The sequence below is a fragment of the Geotrypetes seraphini genome, chromosome 7 (genome assembly GCF_902459505.1).
Source record: "Geotrypetes seraphini chromosome 7, aGeoSer1.1, whole genome shotgun sequence".
Classification (NCBI taxonomy): Eukaryota; Metazoa; Chordata; class Amphibia; order Gymnophiona; family Dermophiidae; genus Geotrypetes; species Geotrypetes seraphini.
Window position 1 is genome coordinate 40,976,833 of NC_047090.1, and position 23,668 is coordinate 41,000,500.

General features: G+C 43.3%; 1 protein-coding gene across 6 annotated transcripts in view; it reads right to left on the bottom strand.

The window, feature by feature from the left end:
- The window catches only part of NAV3 (neuron navigator 3), a 673,864-nt gene that overhangs the window by 329,856 nt on the left and 320,340 nt on the right, over positions 1-23,668 (bottom strand). The window lies entirely within an intron of this gene.

The following is a 23,668-nucleotide window of genomic DNA, read 5'->3' on the forward strand; positions in this document are numbered from 1 at the left end:
TATCTCCTTTCATTTCTATTCTGGGAACCACAGCAGGTTCCTGTTGACAATGCTGAACACCTAAAGGCAATTCTCAAAAGAACGTCTAAACTTAGGCACCGGGATGATGGATGCCAAAGGCCAGATTCTGTATTGTGTAAACAAAACTATGGCACACAAATATATGCGCATTGCTGATTTGTGGATGCAAGTCAAAGAGCACCAATGGTTGGCAATTAACAAGTAATTATTGGAACTAATTAGAATGTACAAACATAGATTTCTAGTGAATATGCATGAGAGAGATTTGCTTATAATGGAAGTGACAGGTATGCAAATCTCTCTCATGCATATTCATTAGGGATATTTTGAAAACCCGACTGGCAGGGGGCTCCCAGGATAGGGTTGAGAACCACTGGTGTAAAACGGTTGCTCCTAAATGTTAGTTACGTGGACAGGCACCATGTGTAATTCTATAAACTGCACCTAACTTGGGAGGCACTTTCTAGAATTATGCTAAACGTCATCCTGTTGGGCACCGATTTGTTTCGATTTTATATACAGAATACGGCCCTAAGGGCTGGATTCTGCAAACGGTGCCTATGTCGGCGGACACTTTAAAAAAATGCAGCCAATCAAGTATCAATCATGATACAGTGCGGTTTGCAGAATTGCGCACCACCGTTAAACCTAGGCACTGGTAATGTAAGCCAGGGTTTTGAAGACCTACATTCCCAGCAACTATGTTTGATGAGAATCGCATCTACAGGGGTGCCTAAGGTCATTTCCAGTGTAAACCATGCTTACTCTTTGACCTTAGGCGCCATTAGGCACCTTTGTAGATGCAATTATGGCGGCCTACATTTTTTATGACATTTTAATAGGTTTTTAACGATGCAATTACTGCGCCGATAAACACTGATTAAAATGATTAAGTTATGTGTTGGTAGGGCATCTACTACTGCCTAACTTACTGTGCCGTATAGAGAATTTGGGCCTAAGCGAGTTATTGTCTTAATGGGATACTAGCGCAAGTCGCCAGGAATTAGGTTAGCTATATAGCTGGTGTAAATTCTTGTGTCTAACTGCAGGCAATTAGGTGTGTAATAGATAAAATTCTAGAACCCACATGCATAAGTGCAAGGCACACCTCTGAGCGGACCATGCCCCTTCTCGGGTTCACACCCCCTTTATACATTTTGTGGTCTTTTTTATCTGTAGTCCCTATGGCAGTGTCTCTCAAACTGTGTGCCCCGAAGAGATTCCGGGTATACCACGAGAGATTCCAGAATTTCACTTTATTTTTAAAAATCTCTTTCATAAGTATACAGTACTCCCCTGATATTCGAACACCTGCAAATATCGAAAAATCGCAAATACAGTTTTTCGCCTGGGGAAGCAGGAGATTGCAGCTGGAGCACCAGCAAGTAAAGGAAATTACCGTCGAAATGCTCCGACCACCTCTTCCTGAACTAAAGTTGGGCTACACCAATCAGGAGCTGCTTTGACATGCGGCTCCTGATTGATGTAGCCTGACTTTAGTACAGGAAGAGGCAGTCAGCAAATACCACGAATGAGTGAAACGGTGAACCGTGAATTCGCAGGAGAACACTGTACACTAGAATAGATGCCACGTACGCAAGAGTCTGCCAATGTTACGAGTCCAGAAGAGCATCATTCTTTGACGTGATTGGTTCTTGAAAACTAACAGCGAGTAATTTTAGTTTTATTTTTTCATGCAGTTGTTATCCTAGCTTGAGCAACAAAGCAATCGAGGCTTTGTTGCCGTTTGTATGTTCTTACCTTTGTGAACTTGGATTTTCAGCTCTGACAGAAATCGAATAAAAGAGAACTGCATATGGTGGATGATGAAATGTGTGCTTGCTTGTTGACTATCGAGCCACGTTTTGAGTTAATTTGCACTCAAAACCAAGCACATCCTTCACATTGATTAGCAATTCTATTCTATCTACTTTAGTTTCACCGTCATTACAATTACCCACACACAGCTTAAAGAATTTTAAATAAATAACTCTCAAATTTAATTTTTTGTTGGTTTTGCAATTTTATAATTTCAATGATAATGTGCCACAAAAATCATTTGCTCCATTTAGTTTGCCGGAGCTAAAAAAGTTTTAGAGACGCTGCCCTATGATTTATTTTACATATATGATCTGTTCTTTTTCGTTTGTTTAAACAATTGCACTTAATTTGGTTTTAGCTATGTCTTTTATTATGATGATTTTATTAATTTTAGTTCTGTTGCCCCTTGATGTAGCCCTTAGCGTAGGTGAAACACAGCCTGTTTTGGGTTTTTATATATGTTTTTTTTATGTCTGCACTACAATACAGTACTCCCCCGAAATTCACAGGTGTTCTGTTCCAGGAACACTCACAAATTTCAAAAAGCCGCAAATACGGTTTTTCAGCTGATCGAAGGCAGGAGAGGGCAGCTGGGGTGCCGGTGGGTGCTTAAATTATACTTATGAAGCCGGGCACATTTTCTGACCACCTCTTCCTGGTACTAAAGTCATGGTTACACCAATCAGGAGCTGCTTTGATACGCCAGATAGCGTGTCAAAGCAGCTCCTGATTGGTGTAACCATGACTTTAGTGCCGGGAAGAGGCGGTCGGAAAATACCACAAATTACTGAGTCTGCGATTTGCGAATCGCGAATTCGTGGGGGTTTACTGTACTTGGTTACTACACTTTTGGCTAAAATAAAAATGTCTAGAAAATGAAGAACGTGATAATTACAATCTAATATTCAATGGCAAATTATTCCAAACGCTAGAGGCCTAAGTAAGAGATGTACTTTCTAGAAACCACTTAAAATACATACCCATATCTGAGGGAAAAACTAAACACCAGGCGCTCTTCCTCAAGGATGGAACAGCTGTTAAGCAACACATATTCTAAAGCATGACCTAATAGAATTTTAAAGACCAAAAAAGCTCCAAAAACTAGGCTAGCTTGCAAAAAAATTATTTCGCTAATGCCTGCTGTTGCTAAACGAGATCTGAGCTGTACACTTTGAAATCAGCCCAGTACTAAAGCATAGATGCAGAACCCATGGACGGCTGCCCTGTACGATTTCTCCAAAGACTTCTAAACTGGAGCGGAGTTCTACCTAATGAGCAGCCAACATATGGAGAAGCCCCTGAAGAGTAATAAGAGGCCACGTTTAGCTTACCCATTAAAATCAAACCTGCAGGAATCCTCCTCTGGGAAAATAGCCCAGGATCGCAAAGCAGCGAAAACTGCCTTTAGTGTATAGGAAGATGGGATATTTCAAATGGTATTACTGGTGTTTTATTGCTTGCGATAAAAGGGTGTCAACAAAGCAGAGGGAAGAAACCTGTCTAAGGAAGGGAGGAGGATTCGTCGGCGAAGGTAACTTTGATCAGCTGTCACTTAAGCTATTTTGTGGTCTGCCCTGCTTTACAATAAAAAGTTTTGGCTTCCTAACAATGGAAGTGCTTCTCCTACACGTGACTCAAAAGAGGTATTTTTCTTTCTAAAGCCAGCACTGCATTTTCTGAAATCCCTGAGAAAACTATTCTAAAACCATAATGCAATTTATTTTATTTGGTGAGGAGAGGGAGGGATTAATAAGGTATTTCATCCACCCTAGTCTACTGTTTAGTAATACTCAGTACAATGGCACGCAGTGGAGTAGTAAGGGGGTTGGGGGGGTGGTCTACCAAGGGTGCCTTTTTAGTTGGGGCGCCAGCAGCCGTCCTCCTCCCTGACCCCCGCTCCTTAACAACCCCCGCCACACGCACGCCCTTTCCCTCGTATCAGTGTCGGCTCTCTTTGACGTCACTTCCTGGTCCCGCACCTAGGAAGTGACATGAGAAGGAGAGCAGACACGATGCCTGGCAAACTGAAAAAGGTAGAAGGGAAGGGTCGCACGTGGCAACCTTAATTGTAGGGTCTCATTGCTGAGATTTGGCACAGATTTTAGACAACAGGGTTACCCTGTGAAGATGGTCAGCAAGACTTCAGGGAAAAATGTATTCTCTCTCTATCAGAGATATACAGTAATCCACCAGCTGCTGCTGAATTTTGCGTCATACTTCTGTCTTAAAACTATACAAGGAAATCTGTCTCAACAGATCAAAGCACATTTTTTTCTCCATTCTCCCAGGCAAACCCTGCCCCCACTTAAAATTCATGTCATTGATCAGTGTCTATAGGAGGTCATGTTGAGAAATGTATAAAAGTCTTCTTCACAGCAAAATTCCACATAATATTGAGAAAGATTTTGTACTGCAACTATGTATTACCCAGATGGAATGCAATCTCATACAGGGGTGTCAAAATCAAATCACATTAAGGGGCCAAAATCCAAAACAAAGGCTAAGTTGCGAGCCAGCCCCGCCCATCTCCGCCCAATCTCTGCCCCAGACCCTGCCCCCATAATAGTACTAATTTGTAACACCATTTTTTCCATTCATTTTTCATATATACACACAATATAATCTTATTAACAACACATAATGGTTAACCACAAAATTAAACTACACAAAGCACACTGTATGCTTCTCAACATTCATTCCTACCAGAATCCAGATAACCCCTATGCAAATACAGGACCAAAAAGCACAGTTAATTACCGTAACAGTTGTTATCAAGGGACAGCAGGCAGCTATTCTCACATATGACATCATCCACGGAGCCCTGATGCGGAAGCCTCGCAAGTAGACTTGCTTGTAGAAACTAGAAGTTTCGAGTCAGCCGCACCGCGCATGCGCGAGTGCCCTCCTGCCCAGCACAGGGTGAGTCTTCTCAGTTCAGATAGCTAGCAGAGAAGCCAACCAGGGGAGGTGGGTGGGTTGTGAGAATAGCTGCCTGCTGTCCCTGGATAACAACTGTTACGGTAAGTAACTGTGCTTTATCCCAGGACAAGCAGGAAGCCTATTCTCACATATGGGTGACCTCCAAGCTAATCAGAATGGGATGGTGGGCAGTGTTCCCTCTAAGCGGGCGGGTGTTGTGAGCAAACTTTTTTCACCGTGAGCCAAAAATATCGGGCGCCAGCAAGTTATGAGCCAACTCGCCCGATTCTCCTCTCGCCGCCCTGCCATCTGCCGTACGCCTCTTCCGATCGTGCGCTGTGACGAGAAACGTGTGCGCTGCGATGTAATATTTTGTGCGCCAGCGCACGCCAGCGCAGCTTAGCGGGAACACTGGTTCAAATGGTTTTATTTATTTCCCCAAATTTATTTTTGTTATACGCATTGAAAATATTTGATATTGCGTTTAAATCAAAATCTCAATAAACTTGAAACGAGTGCCCGTGAGATTGTGGGAGGGTTAAATACTCAAAACTTAGAAGTTTTTGCTACGCCAGCTTTCTGGTATCTTTACATACAGTGGCGTACCTAGCATATGTAACATCCGGGGCCCATCATTTTTTGGCACCCCCCCCCCATCTGTAAGAAAAACATGATTTTTAGTAACAAACCACACGTCACACATGAGTACCTAGGAAAAGGCAGCATCTTACATATTGCAGTGAGCAGTACATCAATACACCCATTGTAAAACTAAACAAGCCAGACCAGCACAGATCAATCCTACACCGTCAATCCTAACAGAAAACCATGTCTTTCGAACACACAGAACACAGAAAACACCTTCGCCTAGTAAGGAATATGTAATCACAAACTAACCCCTCCCTCTTTTACAAAACTGTAGTGTGGATTTTAGCTACGGAGGTAACAGCTCTGATGCTCATAAAATTCTGAGCATCAGAGCTGCTACCACCAAGGCTGGTGCTAAAAACGCTTCACAGTTTTGTAAAAGGGGGGATAAAATAAAAATACATAGACAAAGGTTAAATTGAACCAGCAAGAAGCTGGACTCTGCATACAATGCTTCACAGAAACAGTGACACATGTCTCCTAAAGCAATAAATAAATAGAAATTTTTTTCTACCTTTGTCTTCTGTGGTTTCTCCTTTCCTCATCTTCTTGTAACTCTCTTCCTTCCATTCACTGTCTGCCGTCTCTCTTCCCCTATATGGCATCTTCTCTCCTTCTATGCCCCTTCCAGAAACTGTATGCCTCCCCCTTCCATCTCTCCTTTCACCCCATTGGTCTGGCATCTCTCTCCTCGCCTTCCCTCTCCCACACCTCTCCTCATAGTCTGGTATCTCCCCTTCCCTGATTCTCTGGCATCTCTCTCCTTTCCTTTTCTTCCATCTTTCGCTCCCCCTCCATGCTCTCACATCTCCCCCTTCCTTTTCCCTTAGACTGGCATACCTTCCTCCTATGCTCCAAGCCCTGGCATCTCCTTTAATTCCCTCCCTCATCTTCCTTCTCCCTCCAGCTGGGTACCGCAACACTCTTCCCTGCAGCTCTGCACTTCCCCACAATTGCCATGCTTCGGTTCCTCTTCTTCCTTCCTTCCTCCCCCCCCCCCGCGGGACCCTGCGGCACCATCAACTCTTACTCCCTCTAATGTCGGCCCTGCAGCTCCAGACTTCCTCGCACCTTCTCCCCTCCCCCTTTGGATCGCTATTATTTTAAATGTTATAGCCGCGGAGCTGTATCCATCAGTGGAGATGTCTAACCTCGGCCTGCCCCGGAACTCTTACTGCAGCAGCCGCCCGTCTAGGCAGGAACAGGAAGTCACTGTTGCAGTAAGAGTTCCGGGGCAGGCCGAGGTTAGACATCTCCACTGATGGATACAGCTCCGCGGCTATAACATTTAAAATAATAGCGATCCAAAGGGGGAGGGGAGAAGGTGCGAGGAAGTCTGGAGCTGCAGGGCCGACATTAGAGGGAGTAAGAGTTGATGGTGCCGCAGGGTCCCGCGGGGGGGGGGGGGCAGGAAGGAAGGAAGAAGAGGAACCGAAGCATGGCAATTGTGGGGAAGTGCAATCCCCCCAATGCGTCCCCTTACCTTACCTCCCCTTACCTTTGCGACGCGTGTGTGCGCTGTGAAGAGAAACTTTGCGCTGCGATGTAATATTTTGTGCGTGAGCTCAGGCCAGCGCACCTTAGCGGGAACACTGATGGTGGGAGTGCTGGCAACTTAGGAGAATAAATTTTATAATACTCTCTGGCCAAAATGGCCATCCCGAGAAAACATCCAGACAATAATGAGAGGTGAAAGTATGAAACGAGGATCAGGTGGCAGCTTTACAAATTTCTTCAATAGGAGTGGATCTGAGGAAAGCTACTGAAGCCGCCATGGCTCTGACTTTATGGGCTGTGACTTGATTCTGTAGATCAGTCCAGCCTGGGCATAGTAGAAAGAGATACAAGCAGCCATCCAGTTGGAGATGGTACGCTTAGAGATTGGATGTTCCAACTTGTTTGGATCGAAGGAGACAAAAAGTTGAGGAGGAGTTCTGTTTGGTTTGGTGCATTCCAAGTAGAAGGCCAAAGCACGTTTACAGTCCAGAGTATGAAGAGCTGATTCTCCAGGGTGAGAATGAGGCTTTGGAAAAAATATTGGAAGAAATTCTGAAACCACTTTAGGTAAGAATTTAGGATGAGTACGAAGGACCACCTTGTCATGATGGAATACAGTGAAAGGTAGATCAGCAACTAAAACTTGCAGCTCACTGACTCTATGAGCAGAAGTGAGGGCAATGAGAAGCACCACTTTCCAAGTGAGATACTTCAGATGAGCCGTAGACATTGGTTCAAGTGGAGGCTTCATCAATTGAGCAAGAACAACATTGAGATCCCAAAGCACTGGAGGCGGTTTGAGAGGAGGAAGGGGGGGACAGAGGCAGAACGATGGAGGTTATGCTCTGCTTAAACAGTCAAAAAGGTGCGCAGCCTTAGGCACAGCAGAAGACTGAGGTTTCTGTTGCTTCTGTTGCTGTAGTTTCTTGGGAGGTGCTCGAGTGTAAGTAGCCGCCCTTGGAATATAATGCCTCTGGAAAACTGGAGTAGGGCATGAAGGTTTTGCAGGAGCTGGCTTTGGCTTTGGTGTGACAATAGAAGCAAAAGACTTTTCATGTTCAGACAATTTCTTAGTGGCAGCCTCTATGGATTCATCAAAGAGGTCAATGCCCTCATAAGGAATGTTAGCCAGACGGTCCTGAAGATTGGGATAAATGTCAATGTAGAGTTCTATACCTCGAGTCCAACTTGCCTGGAACAGCAGATATAGCATAAGGTCTCCAGACATCGTTTGAAAGTTTGAGACAAAAGCTTATGAAGAGGAAGCTTAAGTGACTCTGCAGGAGGTTGAGGCAGATGAATGACCTCGAGATACTCCTTAGAGTATTTAGAACCTGCATCTAGTTGAATTTCCAGGTCATCAGCCATCTGACAAAGGAAGAAAGAGAAGGAGAGTTGATCTGCCAGGGCCCTGTCTCAAGAAGGACTCGATGACCTTGAGGTGCCTCGAGTGGGCAATGAAGGCGAAGCCTTTCTGGAGAAGTGGCAATCCAAAGAATATGGAGATTTGGTGAGGCAATGGAAGCAGCTGACTCCTCTGGGTCTGGAAGCGGCGACCTTGATCGATGAGTTGGAGGCCTCGAAGAGCTGGAAGGTCTGGAATGAGGTCTAGACGAGGAACGCTGCTCTTTGGAAGGAGACCTATGCCTATGAATGCCTCGATGAGGGCCTCGATCGATGACAAGAGTGATGCCTGGAAGCAGGTCTCAAGTAGAATCGAGGAGACTTCACCCTATGTATGGAAACAGGCAATGTTGCTGGTGAATGAATAGGATTGGAAGCTGTAAATCGAAACGCAGTGGTTTGGATCAACGAATCTCGAAGCATTCCCAAAGACTCTGCTCCTTGTATGGAGTGTGAGGATTCCTGTAGAGACACTCACAAAAAATCTACTCCTTGCATCGAGTGTGTAGATGCCAGACCAGATACTCGCAAAGACTCTGCTCCTTGCTTAGAGTGTGAAGCTTCAGCTCGAGGCACAAGCAGGGACTCGACCTCGCAGGAGACTGCTGATTGCCCAGGCTGGATTACAGGAGGTATTGTTGAGGCAGAACCGTATTTGCTCAGTAATTAAACAAATTGCTGTTCCAACATGGTCTGGAGAGAAGCCTGCAAATGTGGATCCACGTCTGAAACTGGACCACTTGCTGAGGTAAAAGGCTCCAAGGTGGCAGTGGAGATGTGCTTCGACTTGGAAATCTTGGAGAGCTTGAGGACCACCGCTGGAACCTTCTGCTTAGGTATCTGACCTGAGGGGAGCTCAGGGGAAGATAAAGCAGGTGTACTCGAGGCTAAAGACGATCCAAACGAGGATGGTCTGATGAGACTCGAGGTTGGAGTCATTGAAGCAGGAGGACCCTCGGTAGAAGGTGGGTCCGAGGGTGTCACTGAAGAGTCCATCCTGAAGAGATTTTCCACTAAAACCCGATGACGTTTAAGGGCTCAAGGTTGAAGAGTAGCACAGCGCTCACATGACTTAGGACAATGGTCAGGCCCGAGGCACTTGAGGCACCAGCGGTGTGGATCCGTGAGAGAAATCGCATGCTGGCACTGGCTACACTTCTTGAAGCCCGTTACTGGCCGGGACATAGGAGGGAAGATAGCCGCTGCGAAGCCTAAGCTGTGGCCGAGCGGCCTGCCCCGCCAGTCAATCGACGAAGAAAAATAAAGTTTTTTTTTGTTTTTTTTAAATTAAAAGAAAATAAGTAACACAGTGATTTGCAACTAAAAAGAACACAAACCGCGATGAGAGAAGGCACGAAGCGAATGAAGTTCAGTGCAGAACGTTAAAGTACAGACTTCTCGGCTCCGCAGAGAACTGAGGAGACTCACCCTGTGCTAAGTTGGAAGGCATTCGCGCATGCGTGGTGCGGATGACTCAAAACTTCTCAAGTTTCTACAAGCAAGTATGCTTGCGAGGCTGTCCGCATCGGGGCTCCATGGATGACGTCACCCATATGTGAGAATAGGCTGCTGCTTGTCCTGGGATAACTAAAAGTACTAATATATTCAAATAAAACCCTAAGATTCAAGACTCTGCATGCAATACAACCCCAGAGAAAAAGAAACAAATGCCTCTGACGTCAAAGAAGGGGCAGGACCGCGGCAGAGGAAAGAGCTCCGAAGACTTATGGCAGCTTGCAAAGATCGCTATCACCGGCAATCTTCTCTGCAGGCTGCTGATATTAGATAAATGGTGCACGGGAGGCCAGGGGGGAAGCCAGACACCAGCACTTCCCGATTGACCTTTCCCTCTCACCCTCTAAAGCAGGTGTGGTAGCAGCCGGCCAGCAAGAGGCAGCGCTGCCGCTCCTGCTTTAGGGGGTGAGGAGGGAGGGTCAGTTACCAAATCGGGAGGCCAATTCTTTTTTTTGTTTTAAATTGATTTGATTCGATTCATCCGAAGTGAATCAGTGAACCGATTCGAATCATGAATCGAGCAGCACTAGTTCACACTAAATCAGTTAGGGCACCTTAATAAAAGGACCCCTGTATGTCTTAGATAATTCTGAGACTTACTAGTTCCAGATTTCAATCACTGGTCCCTCAAAAACTCATACTACTTAATTTCAAAGCTACATATATAAATCTTTTTTCAGTTAGTATATATTGTTCCTTCAATGTTTTTGAATGCATTTTGGATTTCCCAGTAATGACGAGGAGACTAAAGCATTTTGCAACCCCACTATGCACTCTGGAACATCAGCATTCGTTCACAAGCCAGTAAACATGAAACAAAACAAGCAAACCTCTGCCAAATAATTCATGTTAAACTGATCAACTTGTACCCACTTGAAAGCAAGATTTTTTTTCTTACAAATTCCCTTGGTAGACAACTCAAAATAGCGCGAGTGAGAATTACAGTAATGCTGTGTTCTTTGCCGTTCAGAAATCATGGGAGCTGGTGCCAGGGCTTCTCTCCTTTCTATTTTAAAGGCTTCATCCCTTTGAAAGTCTAAAGCATGGATCTGAGGTATCTACAGCTGCTACTAATATTTTGACCACTAGATCTCCCATCTTGCTTGAATAAATATATGTGTAGCGTGCCAAATTTGTTGCGTGCAAGTTTAAACCAAGGCTGTTGCTTTTACCTACGAGTAGTAATGGTTTAATGAACAACTGATGGTTGTGGTTTCTGTTCTAAACCTAATCATCTAGAATGGTAGACTTCTTCTTGTATACTGGGGAGCGTACATCAACTCTGTTGCTTCAGTGCAGTGGTTCTCAAATCAGTGCTCGAAGGCATAGGTCTCAGACTTTACTATCAGGTGCTAGATTTGCTGGATTGGAGGAGCGGTTTGAGAGCAATCAGAAATGGCCAGGTCCAAGTAGAAAACTCTGCGCTCCAGCTATTGATGTTTTATTGATGTTTTTTCAATCGCGCAGAGTTTTCTACTTGGACCAGTCCATTCCCATATCTGATCACCTTAGGTTTTAGAATTTGATCCATGTTTTTGCATTAGGACTTTCAGGGACCCCCTGAGGAAGTCAGGGTTGTCGAAACGCAGACTGTGTTGGGTCCTAAGTCCCCATTTTTTGGGTCCTTGACATCTCATCATGTGAATTCTTAGAGAATAAATGCAAAATCAACCAGCAGAGTCGATTGTTCATCAGTGGTGATTAGCACGCTGCAAATGCCAATCAGCATAGGACCATGTCCTGCCTCTTAAGGTGCTTCCACACTAACTCCAAGCACAGTACTGCATGGTAGCAGCAAATTAACAGAGCACCTCTAATGGCAAATGCTGAAAGTGTCCCCAAGAGTTGTGCAGTAAGGGCTCAATTCTACAAACGGCGCCCAAATTTGGACGGGATAAAAAAATTGACACTAAGCGCGATTCTATAAATGGTGCAGAGAGTTGAGCGCTGTTTATAGAATAGCATTTGGTGCTGAGATATGTGTCCAATTTTGGATGTAAATTCTCGTGCCTAAATTAGGTGCTGTTCTCCATTATTCTATAAAACTGCATGTAAATTCCAGAAGCCCCCCTGAGCCACCCCTGCCCCTCCCATGGCTGCAGGATCTGCGTCCAATATATGTAAAACATTGTTTCCCAACATTCTCCTGCAGGTATTCAATTATACAAGTGTTCAGATTACATCTGCATGAGAGAGATTTATGGGTCTCTCCCATAAAATTTATTGGAGTACGCAAAAACCTAACCGGCTAGGTAAGCCTTTAGGAGAGGGTTGGGAACCACTAGTTTATACAATAGAGGTCCTCCCTTTTATTTTGACATCAAGTATATGTTTTCTAACAGACAAACCTGTTAGTATCATGAAGTCTCTAAAAAATGGGAAACTCGACATATTACTTCACATCTTAACTGGGGAGACCTTCAAAATCCTTTTTTTCACGTAAGCTACATGTTCATAAGAATATAAGAATTGCCATACTAGGACAGACTGAAGGTCCATCAAACCGAGTATCCTGTTTTCAATAGTGGCCAACCCTGGTCCCAAGTACCTGGCAGAAACACAAAGAGTAGCAACATTCCAGAGCTGAGATTGTGATGTCATAATGCCTCATTCCACCAATGCCTAAGAGCCAACCTCATCAGTGATGTCATAATAGCTTGACTGTCCTTTACTTAAGAACATAAGATTTGCCATACTGGGACAGACTGAAGGTCCAAGAAGCCCAGTATCTTGTTTCTAATAGTGGCCAACTCAGGGGCCAAGTACCTAGCTAGATCCCAAGTAGTAAAACAGATTTTTATGCTGCTCATCCTAGGAATAAGCAGTGGATTTCCCAAAATCATCTCAATAATGGCCTATGGACTTCTCTTTTAGGAAATTATCAACACGAATAGATGCCACACATATGTGTGATCCTATTCTTATAACAAACTCAAGCTATTGTCACTTTGGCAAAAAATCTGGTGCAACGTACTCATACAGTTTGACTCTACTGATGACTTAAATTATTTCTATTGTAAAACATCTAGAGAGCAAACTCTTTATTACTGTTAAATGTGCACCTCATGTTTCTGCTTAATCCAGGAGTGATATAAATGCTCATGTTTATCACACCAGGGGCAAGTAAAATTACCTCCAAAGGAACTTTATACCACACAAAGAGTTGGAAAACAATCAAAACAGTACCAAAAGCAACTCTCTTCTGCTAAGGTAGAACCCGGTGGATCATCCAAACAATAAAAAGTGGAGAAAAAAAGACCTCAAAGCCACACAGGGGACATATCAACAGCGTAAAGCTGCATCGACATAAACCCACTGTCATCATAGGTCAAAAAAACTCCTCAGAATAGTATAATCCACCAGTTCCCTCCTGAGCAGGCAGAGCATTAGCTGTGAAAAATTCAAAACTAGCGGGAGGTAGTTTCACAGACGTTAGTCCAATAGGCAGCTTCAATTATACTCAGCAAAAGCAGCACAAAATCAGCAAAGTCCACAACAAAATATCAGTCCCTTATCTGTGTGCACCCTTCCACCGCTGCCAAAATCTGTATAGTAAAATTACTCACCTACAAATGCATTTATGAGCCTCCCAACTATTCCTACTTGATGAAAGAGCTCCGTTTCTGATTTTTTTTTCTTTTGCAGAGCTCACGAGGAAGTCATCTTTCAGTGCACAACCATTCTAATTGCTAAATGCTTCATGCTGTGAATTTGCAGATGTTCCGTGAAATCAGGTCACGATGCACAAGAGGAAGCATCCACTGCCACGTCCTTGGGTTTACAGGCCAGCAAAATTTTACAGCATGCAAGGAAACACTCCAGGTGCTAGGAATCTTGAGGGCTGGGTCTCTAGGAAGAGCTGACTCCCACTGGGGATAAACTTTTTGCCAATGATTATTTCAAAGCACTCATCCTTCAGTCTCAAGTTATCCACCCTATTTTGGACTACATTATCATAAGTAGGAGGGGGGGAGAAAGAAAGGAGACTTTGGAGTAACATACAGAAACAAGTTTTCCTAAGTTTTAAGGCAGGAGTGTCAAATGTCAGTCCTCGATGACCGCAATCCAGTCGGGTTTTCAGGATTTCCCCAATGAATATGCATGAGATCTATTTGCATGCACTGCTTTCATTGTATGCTAATAGATCTCATGTATATTCATGAAGGAAAGCCTGAAAACCCTGACTGGATTGCGGTCCTCGAGGACCAACATTTGACATCCCTGTTCTATGGGCTCATGCATGCCTGAAAGGAACTCCCAAAAGAAGGTAATGGGATAAAATGGGAAAAGTGAGAGGGGAAAGAGGCAGAGAGTCAGGAGAAACCAGCTTAAATCGACTTGGGACTGCAAAGGAGCTGAAGGAAAGCGTGGGTCAAAAAAATCCAAAGGGAAAGTTTTTGAGGGTCAGCTTTCAAAGTCATGTTACAGCATTTTAAAGCACAAAATTGTGCAGCTCATATGTGTACAGTCACATATCGTGAATAAGCATGCAAGTGTACAAACATATTGGGGAACCATTCCAGGGACTAAAGTGCACTTATACGCATAATTTTGGGGATTTCCAAAAATGTGTGCTTAGTTTTTCACAAAAAAATTACTCATACAAGCGATGGATAAAGATTACCAAATTTCAAGATAAGTGACAAAGATATTTGTATATATTTTCACAAATTAAAAAGATAAAAGTTATAAGATAAAATATAAAAATATGTGAAGAAATGATCTGATGAAGATGATTGCTCATACATATATTATTGCATGAGTGAAAAGCCCGCTGAGGTTCACTTGGATTAATTATATATAACTAGAGGGGGGTAAAACTGTTCTTGATGTTGATATTATGTTTCTACACAGGCATCTACGTGGCTTTTAATACATAGGGTGACTGACTATACACTCATTCTGTACCTGGACTTTAGCTTGCTACACACACTGTAACTTAGACCCATTCCTTATAAGCTGTTTAACTGAACAAGAACCTACCTTGAGTTTAGCCATCCATCTATTTATCCCATCTATACATCTGCACGGCTCCTCGGCTATATGATAGCTGTATTGCACAAAAGCATTTGCATCATATCATTAATATTATGCTGACATCATACTGTATCTCTGTTATTTGAATTTCATTGCTGTTAAATATATATATTTTGATACTGTTTCATGGTAGTCCTATCATCAGGTTTCAATTTGCTGTTTTCATGTTTATGCTTATATTTGGTCACTGTATGTTTTGTGTTAAACTGCACATGCTATACACCATCTTGGGTGAACCTCTTCATAAATGTGGTTAATAAATCCCAATAAATAAAATTAATTTATAAGAGGCTTAATATAAGCACCTATGTTGTTACTTGGATATAGGTGTCCTCTTATAAAATTATTCAGGGTGATTCTGCCAATCCTAAGAACCGGATTACTTTGCCCCTTGATTTCAAACGTGCTTATTTTTAAAGGTTTTGCCACTTCGTTTATGCAGTGCAAGCTTAGTGACCAGAGAAGGTGGAGAAACTACCCAGAAGAGGATAGATCAGTCCCGTTCTCACCAGACAAAACATTATTAAATTCCTCAGCTAGACTGTAAGGACAATCTTTAAGCCAAACTTCATCTTCCAATAAAAACAGAAGACAAAAGTTAGTCACCCTCAAAAAAAACATATGTCTAGAAAAGTTCAGGTTCACACAGGTGATTCATCCAATCAGAAGTGGAGAAGAAAAGTCACCCTTAACCCCAAACACTTGAGCTGTCAATGGGCCATTGTTAACGCAGTGACTTTTCTCAAATACTACTTCCTGCAAATCAGGTCAGCCTGAAGTCTGCCTTTGTTCTCAGATGGTCCTTTCTTGCACCGTAGGAGATGAAACATAAATAGGCCTCCTGCTTTTTCTCATGGCATTCCTGCTCAAGGTATGGTTTGGGATAGGTTATTAAGAAAACATGCTTCTCCCCTCTGTGAGTGATACTGTTGCCAAAAATGTCACTGCCAAAGGGGACAAAAAAAAAAAAGGACAGAACTTCTACAGTAAAGAATCAGGATGGAGAACACAAATCCTCCAAAGGAAGCTAATGTATGCTTCTAGCAACCTTTGTTCTACTGTCTGGTGAGTGAAGGCAATCAGCTACTCTCATGCTACAAACTAGTGTGATTGTTGGGATAAATTAAATATTTGCAAGACCTTATTAGAATATTGTGTAGAGTTCTAGAAACCTCACCATCAAAGAGATATTAAAAGGATGGAGTCGGTCCAGAGGAAGGCTACTAAAATGTTTGGTGGTCATCATAAGATGCACGACAGACTTAAAGACCTCAATATGTATACTTTGGAGGAAAGGTAGAGATAGAGACATTTAAATATCTACATGGCATAAATACATATGAGGCAAGTCTCTTTCAACTGAAAAGAAGCTCTGGAATGAGAGGGCATAGGATGAGGTTAAGAGGTGATAGGCTCAGGAGTAATCTAAGGAAATACTTTTTTACAGAAAGGGTGGTAGATGCATGGAACATAGATGCATGGAACAGTCTCCCGGAAGAGGTGGTGGAGACAGAGACTGTGTCTGAATTCAAGAAAGTCTGGGATAGGTACGTGGGATCTCTTAGAGAGAGGAAGCGATAATGGTTACTGCGGATGGGCAGACTGGATGGGCCATCTGGCCTTTATCTGCCATCATGTTTCTATGTCTGCCACACCATGCATCATCTACAGTCCACCAAATGCTTGGATAAAAAGGTCAATGTTCAAGCTGGCTCTAAACTTTTTAAAAGACAATTCCAGTTGCAGAGAGAGTGACAATGTATTCCAAAACATTAGTGTTGTATAGAAACAGGTACGTTGCCTTGTGAACTCTAGGCTTGCACACAATACTGCTGGAACAGACAACCAAAACCTCTGAGATGAACTGAACAGACGGCATGGGATGTAGCGAAGAATTAAAGATAGACAGAGCAGTATTCTAGTGTATGACTCAAGGTCAAGATCTTAAAACTGAATTTCAAATAGGACAGGGGGATAATGATGTGAAAAAAGTAAAGATGTAATTGCTCTTACAAATATCCCTAAATCTTTAGGGGTCATCATAGATGTAGTTTGAGAACCGTATTTCACCTATCATTATTTAGGCATTTTAGATTAGACACATTTGATAGATTAGACACATTTGTGAATACTCTCTACTGTAATTCCTCTTTAGAGGTACTTGGCAGGCTAACAGATTTATTTAGCGTAAAGGGAAGTTACTACAGTAGGAAGACTGTCTCCCCCACACAATTCTATAATTTTGTGCGCCCAATTTCATGCTTAGCATGTAAAATTGCACACACACATTATAGAGCAACCAGTTCAACGCATAACTTCATCGTTTAATTAGCTTCTAATTGGCATTAAAAACAAATAGGTTATAATTGGTGTTAATGGGCACTCATTTGCAGTTGTGCATGTTAACTGCCATTAGTGGGTGTTCTACAAATTGCACACACAAAATCCAAAAGTGCACAAGTGCAAGGGGCGTGGACTTGGGAAGGGCATGGGCAGGTTAGGGGCATGCCGAGCAGTTATACATGTGGGTTACAGAATACATAAGAACATAAGAATTGCCATACTGGGACAGATTGAAGGTCCATCAAGCCCAGTATCCTGTTTCCAACAGTGACCAACCCAGGTCCCAAGTACCTGGCATAAACCCACAGAGTAGCAACATTCCAGAGCTGAGCTTGTGATGTCATAATGCCTCATTCCACCAATGCCTAAGAGCCAGCCTCATCTGTGATGTCACAATAGCTTGACTGTCCTTCACTTAAGAACATAAGAATTGCCATACTGGGACAGACCGAAAGTCCAACATGCTCAGTATCTTGTTTCCAACAGTGGCCAACCCAGGTCCTAAGCACCTAGCTAGATCCCAAGTAATAAAACAGATTTTATGCTGCTTATCCTAGGAATAAGCAGTGGATTTCCCCAAGACATCTCAATAATGGCCTATGGACTTCTCTTTTAGGAAATTATCCAAATCTTTTTTAAACCCCGCTAAGCTAACCATCAGTTTATCACCTTACTGCCAACAGTTAGAAGTGACTAACTAAACTGATAGAGAAACAATAAAGCTACTTCAAAAACACTTTTAACCTTTGACGGTGCTCAGAATCCAAGGTGGAATTTAAGAACTCGGAGTGGGGACTGGACCCCTAACGAGACTCTTATGGTATCTATCATTGCACCATAGTGACTGTAAAAGGTAATTTGAAGTGCTTAATAAATTAATTCATAGTATTCAATCATTGGTAATTTGCGAGGTATAATCCAGCTTTAAAGTGACTTTCAACTAGTGAACTTCAAAAATAGTGACTTAACTGAAGATTGCAACTAGTGTTGGTATAGCTGGGTCCTGACGCGTTTCGCCGCACTGGCTTCCTCAGAGAACCCGCTGACAATCTTCTATTTAATACTTGTCCTGATTCAGATCAATGATTATTCTATTTCCTGTGAAATTTCCTGTGATATTTCCTAGAATAATCATTGATCTGAATCAGGACAAGTATTAAATAGAAGATTGTCAGCGGGTTCTCTGAGGAAGCCAGTGCAGCGAAACGCGTCAGGACCCAGCTATACCAACACTAGTTGCAATCTTCAGTTAAGTCACTATTTTTGAAGTTCACTAGTTGAAAGTCACTTTAAAGCTGGATTATACCTCGCAAATTACCAACGATTGAATACTATGAATTAATTTAGGACCCAGCTATACCAACACTAGTTGCAATCTTCAGTTAAGTCACTATTTTTGAAGTTCACTAGTTGAAAGTCACTTTAAAGCTGGATTATACCTCGCAAATTACCAACAATTGAATACTATGAATTAATTTATTAAGCACTTCAAATTACCTTTTACAGTCACTATGGTGCAATGATAGATACCATAAGAGTCTCGTTAGGGGTCCAGTCCCCACTCCGAGTTCTTAAATTCCACCTTGGATTCTGAGCACCGTCAAAGGTTAAAAGTGTTTTTGAAGTAGCTTTATTGTTTCTCTATCAGTTTAGTTAGTTGCCACTGTTCTTTAGGAACAATTTTTGTTTCTTTGACTATCACCCAGTCGTTTATATTGGGAACAGTTAGAAGTGAACATTTACACCAGCCTTTCAGCTGACACACAACTACAGACTTATGCTAATATTCTATAATGGCTGATGCATAATTCAAGCTTAACACACAGCAATCCAGCACCTAACTTTAGCCAATCTATTATGTTTATTAATATCTGATATACCACTTAAGCATATTACAGATCTAAGCGGTTACAATAAAATATAGGTACTTAAAACTTCCCTATCTGTCCCAAAGGCTCACAATCTAGCTAAAGTACTCGAACAAACAATTATCAAGATAAAAAAAGATATAACAAAATTCCAAGAATGATGAGGGGAAAAAGAAACAGTATTAGATCACAATAAAAGATAAATAGATTGGGAAGCAGATTGTAAGAAAAATTTTTTTTTTAAAGATGCAAAAAAAATAGTTCGGTTCGACTCAGTTCAGTGTCAGGCAGTAGCAGGATGGGAGAGGAAGTAGGCTGCAGGTGATCCCCTGTATATGTTACTCTGCTGAAGCTGAGAACTGTCCACAGACAGTTCAGTGTGCAGCCTAGAAGAGGCAAGAAATGCCACAGCAAAGCCCCTGCCCAAATCTGTATTTTCGCAAACATTTTGGCAGGCCTTTGATCTGAGGTGAGCTGAATGCAGCTGGACAGTACGGCAAACTACTCCAATGCCATCTACTGCTGTGATTTGTAGCAGACAGAACACTTTCAGCAATAGGTAGTACCGTATTTTCACGCATATAACGCGCGCGTTATACGTGTTTTTACAAACCATGCATAACCTTGTGCGGTATACGCGCTATATAATTTTTTTTTACATAGTTCCCCCCCCCCCCCCGATGTCCGATTCACCCCCCCTCCGCAGGACCGCTCGCACCCCCACCCTTAAGGACCGCTCGCACACACCCGCAGCCGCACCCCCACCCTGAAGGACTGCTCGCACCCCCACAGCCTCCCGACCCCCCCCCCCCTATCATGTAGAAGCTCCTACCGGTGTCCTTCTGCTTCCTCTTGGCAGTCCCGGCCCTTCTGTGAGCCCTGCGCCTGCTGCTTCCTCTTCCGGCGGTTCGCCCTTTCTCTAACGTCAAGCCCTCTTGCCCCGCCGACTCCCCGACACAATCGGGGCAAGAGAGAGTTCAAGCTCTCTTGCCCCAACCAACCGCGGCACCCCCGACATGATCGGGGCAAGAGGGAGCTCAAGCCCTCTTGCCCCAGCCAACGGCGGCACCCCTGACACGATCGGGGCAAGAGGGAGCTCAAGCCCTCTTGCCCCCCCCGACACGATCGGGGCAAAAGGGAGCCCAAGCCCTCTTGCCCCGCCGACTCCCCAACTCCCCGACAATATCGGGCCAGGAGGGAGCCCAAACCCTCCTGGCCACGGCGACCCCCTACCCCCACCCCGCACTACATTACGGGCAGGAGGGATCCCAGGCCCTCCTGCCCTCGACGCAAACCCCCCTGCCCCCAATGACCGCCCCCCCAAGAACCTCCGACCGCCTCCCCAGCTGACCCGCGACCCCCCTGGCCGACCCCCACGACCCCCCCACCCCCCTTCCCCGTACCTTTGTGTAGTTGGCCAGACAGACGGGAGCCACACCCGCCTGTCCGGCAGGCAGCCAACGATGAAATGAGGCCGGATTGGTCCATCCGTCACAAAGCTCCGCCTACTGGTGGGGCCTAAAGCGCCTGGGCTTCAGGGTGGGGTGCGTGCGAGCGGTCCTTTGGGGTGGGGGTGCAAGCGGTCCTGCGGGGGGGTGAATCGGACGTCGGGGGGGGGGGGGCATCAGGCTTTCAGGGTGGGGACAGGACTTCAAGGGGGAGAGGAGAGTCGGGGCAGGCGAAAGGAGAGTCGGGGTGGCCAGAGGAGAGTCGGGGTGGGCGAAAGGAGAGTCGGGCAGCATGCGCGGTATACGGGTGTGCGCGGTATATAAAAATTTCTGTACATAAATTTGTGTTTTCCACGCGCTATACCCGTGTGCATGTTTTACACGGGTGCGCGTTATCTACGTTAAAATACGGTAATATCCCACTGCATCCCAGACACTAAAGATCTCCACACCTGTAACACCGTCCAATCACAAGGACCAAATAATCTTAGCCAGCTGCTCTAGTACAGATATCGCCATCCTTATGGGGAGGGAGGGTGGTCTATCAACAATCTCCACGTTGCTTTTTAAGATTTCCTGTTGCGTGCGTTGAACGATCACATCTCAGCATTCTGATCAATCCACAAAGGAGTCTGGTGGCAACTACATACTTTTAATCCTTAATAGTTGTCATTCTGTAGATTGTTGAGATGAATGACAGAGGGTGATAGCGGAGATTAATGAGTTTTCCAATTAAAGCAGCAGCTTAAAGGCAAGAATGGGATTGAAAAACCAACACAAAATGCTCATATTCCACTATGAATTCAATCTAATCTAATCTAAAACTTAGGGCTCCTTTTACGAAGGCGCGTTAGGGCCTTAACACGCAGAATAGCACGCACTAAAATGCTGCGCGCGCTAGCCGCTACCACCTCCTCTTGAGCAGGCGTTAGTTTTTCGGCTAGCACGCACTAATCTGGTGCGTGCGCTAAAAACGCTAGCGCACCTTCATAAAAGGAGCCCTTAAGTTTGTATACCACATCATCTCCAAATAGGAGCTCAATTCAGTTAACATAAGAGAGCAGACAGATTCATAATCTTTGGAATTTAGAATATAATAAGATATGAACTTAAACCAAAATTTAATACTACCTGATTGGTAAAATTGCTATCGGCGATATACAGAGATTATTTGCCTATTTTATGGCAATTATCTAAATATTGTTGAAATAAGAAAGTTTCCAAAGCCTTTTGAAAGATTTGAAGGGAAGTAGTGTACAGCAAAATACTTCCAAACTACAGGGGTTCTTTTAACCCCCCCCCCTTTACAAAACTGCAAAAGCGTTTTTTAATGCCGGCCGGTGCGCTGAATGTTCCACGCTGCTCTGACGCTCATAGAGTTCCTATGAGCGTTGGGAGCAGCGCAGAGTATTCAGCGTGCTGGCCGGTGCTAAAAACCGCTTTTGCAGTTTTGTAAAAATAGGGGGAGGGGAGTAGTTAGATGCAGTAAAAAGTGGCTTAGCGTACTGTTGAGTAGGTTTATCCCATGCACTAAGGCCATTTATATTGCATCTGGAAACTGACCAGGTGTTTTGTTTTTTTGTTTCAATCTCTTTATTGAATTTCATAAAATACAATCATTCAACACAATAATTAATCTAATGACATTTAAGCCCTTCCCCCTCCCCCCAACAAAATGGTAAAAGTAGATGAATTGGGAGTACAAACCAGAAAGACAAGTCAATTAGCATGTATTCTACAACAGTCATCTAAAAAAAAGCCCAAACCCTCTTAAAATATCAAACTGAACATTGCCTAACAGCAGCTGCTTCTTCATATTTACGTGCAAGACAGACTCCCGCCCACCATGCAGGAAAAGAAAGAACTATTTTTCCATTCTGATAAAACATGCTGATTTGCTAGACCCATAAGAACATCAAGTAATTTGGCCTTTTTTTTTTTTTTTAACTAAATGCAAAAAGATAGCAGAACACAAAATGACAATTTCATAAGTCAGCTCTTAACAGAATCCAAACGTTTCTTGCACTCGTTGCCAGACTTCATCCCAAAACATTTTAACAGCATGGCATCCAGACAACACATGATAAAACGTGCCTACATCGGTTTTACAAGTCCAGCATAAATTAGATCAATGCACCGACAGTCTAGAGACTCTATAAAGTGAACAATATGCTCGGTGAGCAACATAGAATAAAGATTGCAATAATGATGCTTACAGAGTAGGCTGACATACCTTTCTCCAGAAAACTGTCCATATAACATCATCGATTTCTATTTTTTTTTTCCTATTAATGGCATGTGAGCACTTAACACCTGTTTTGTAGGCAGTAAGGACTCGCGCAGTAATCCTCCACTAGCCTGTTAGCACACATTAATATAGAGGTGTTATCGGATTATCACATGAACACCTACTCTCCGCCTCCAGACATGCCCCCTCCAACAAAAAATTTAAAATATGTTTGGGGGGTTTTTAGTGCACGGTTAGCACGTGCGTGCTTAGTAAAAGGCATCGATGAGAAAATAAAATATACATATACAGTATATAAGCATTATTAAGAAGGGATCTGTTCTCACTGGGGGACTCTGGTGATGAATTTGAGAACTCGGGCAGGAACTCTAAAGGTTTCATAATGAATGTAATGTAATGTAATGTAATTTATTTCTTATATACCGCTACATCCGTTAGGTTCTAAGCGATTTGAAGAAAGTATACATTAAGATTATAAATGAGAAGTAAGAAGGTACTTAAAAAATTCCCTTACTGTCCCGAAGGCTCACAATCTAACTAAAGTACCTGGAAATTAATAAAGAAGAGAAAATAAAGATGGTTGAAAAAAGAAAAATTCTATGTGAACTTATAGGATGGAAATTAAACTGACAGTGAAGAACTGTATGAATAATACATATGTCCCTATTATTTAAAAAGGTACAGTAAATATACTGTTTCAAAGCTATGTACCATTCTGCTTTATAAATCTTTACCTGCAGCAGTTGAAGCATGCTCCCAAATTAGTTAGAAGAGGTGTGCTATTTAAGGGGCCATTTTTTAAACTATCTAGGGAGCTTTTGTTAGCAAATATCACAGATCTGAAAGCATAGATCTATATTAACAGAATAAATTCCTGTAGCACAAGCAGTCAGTATCGC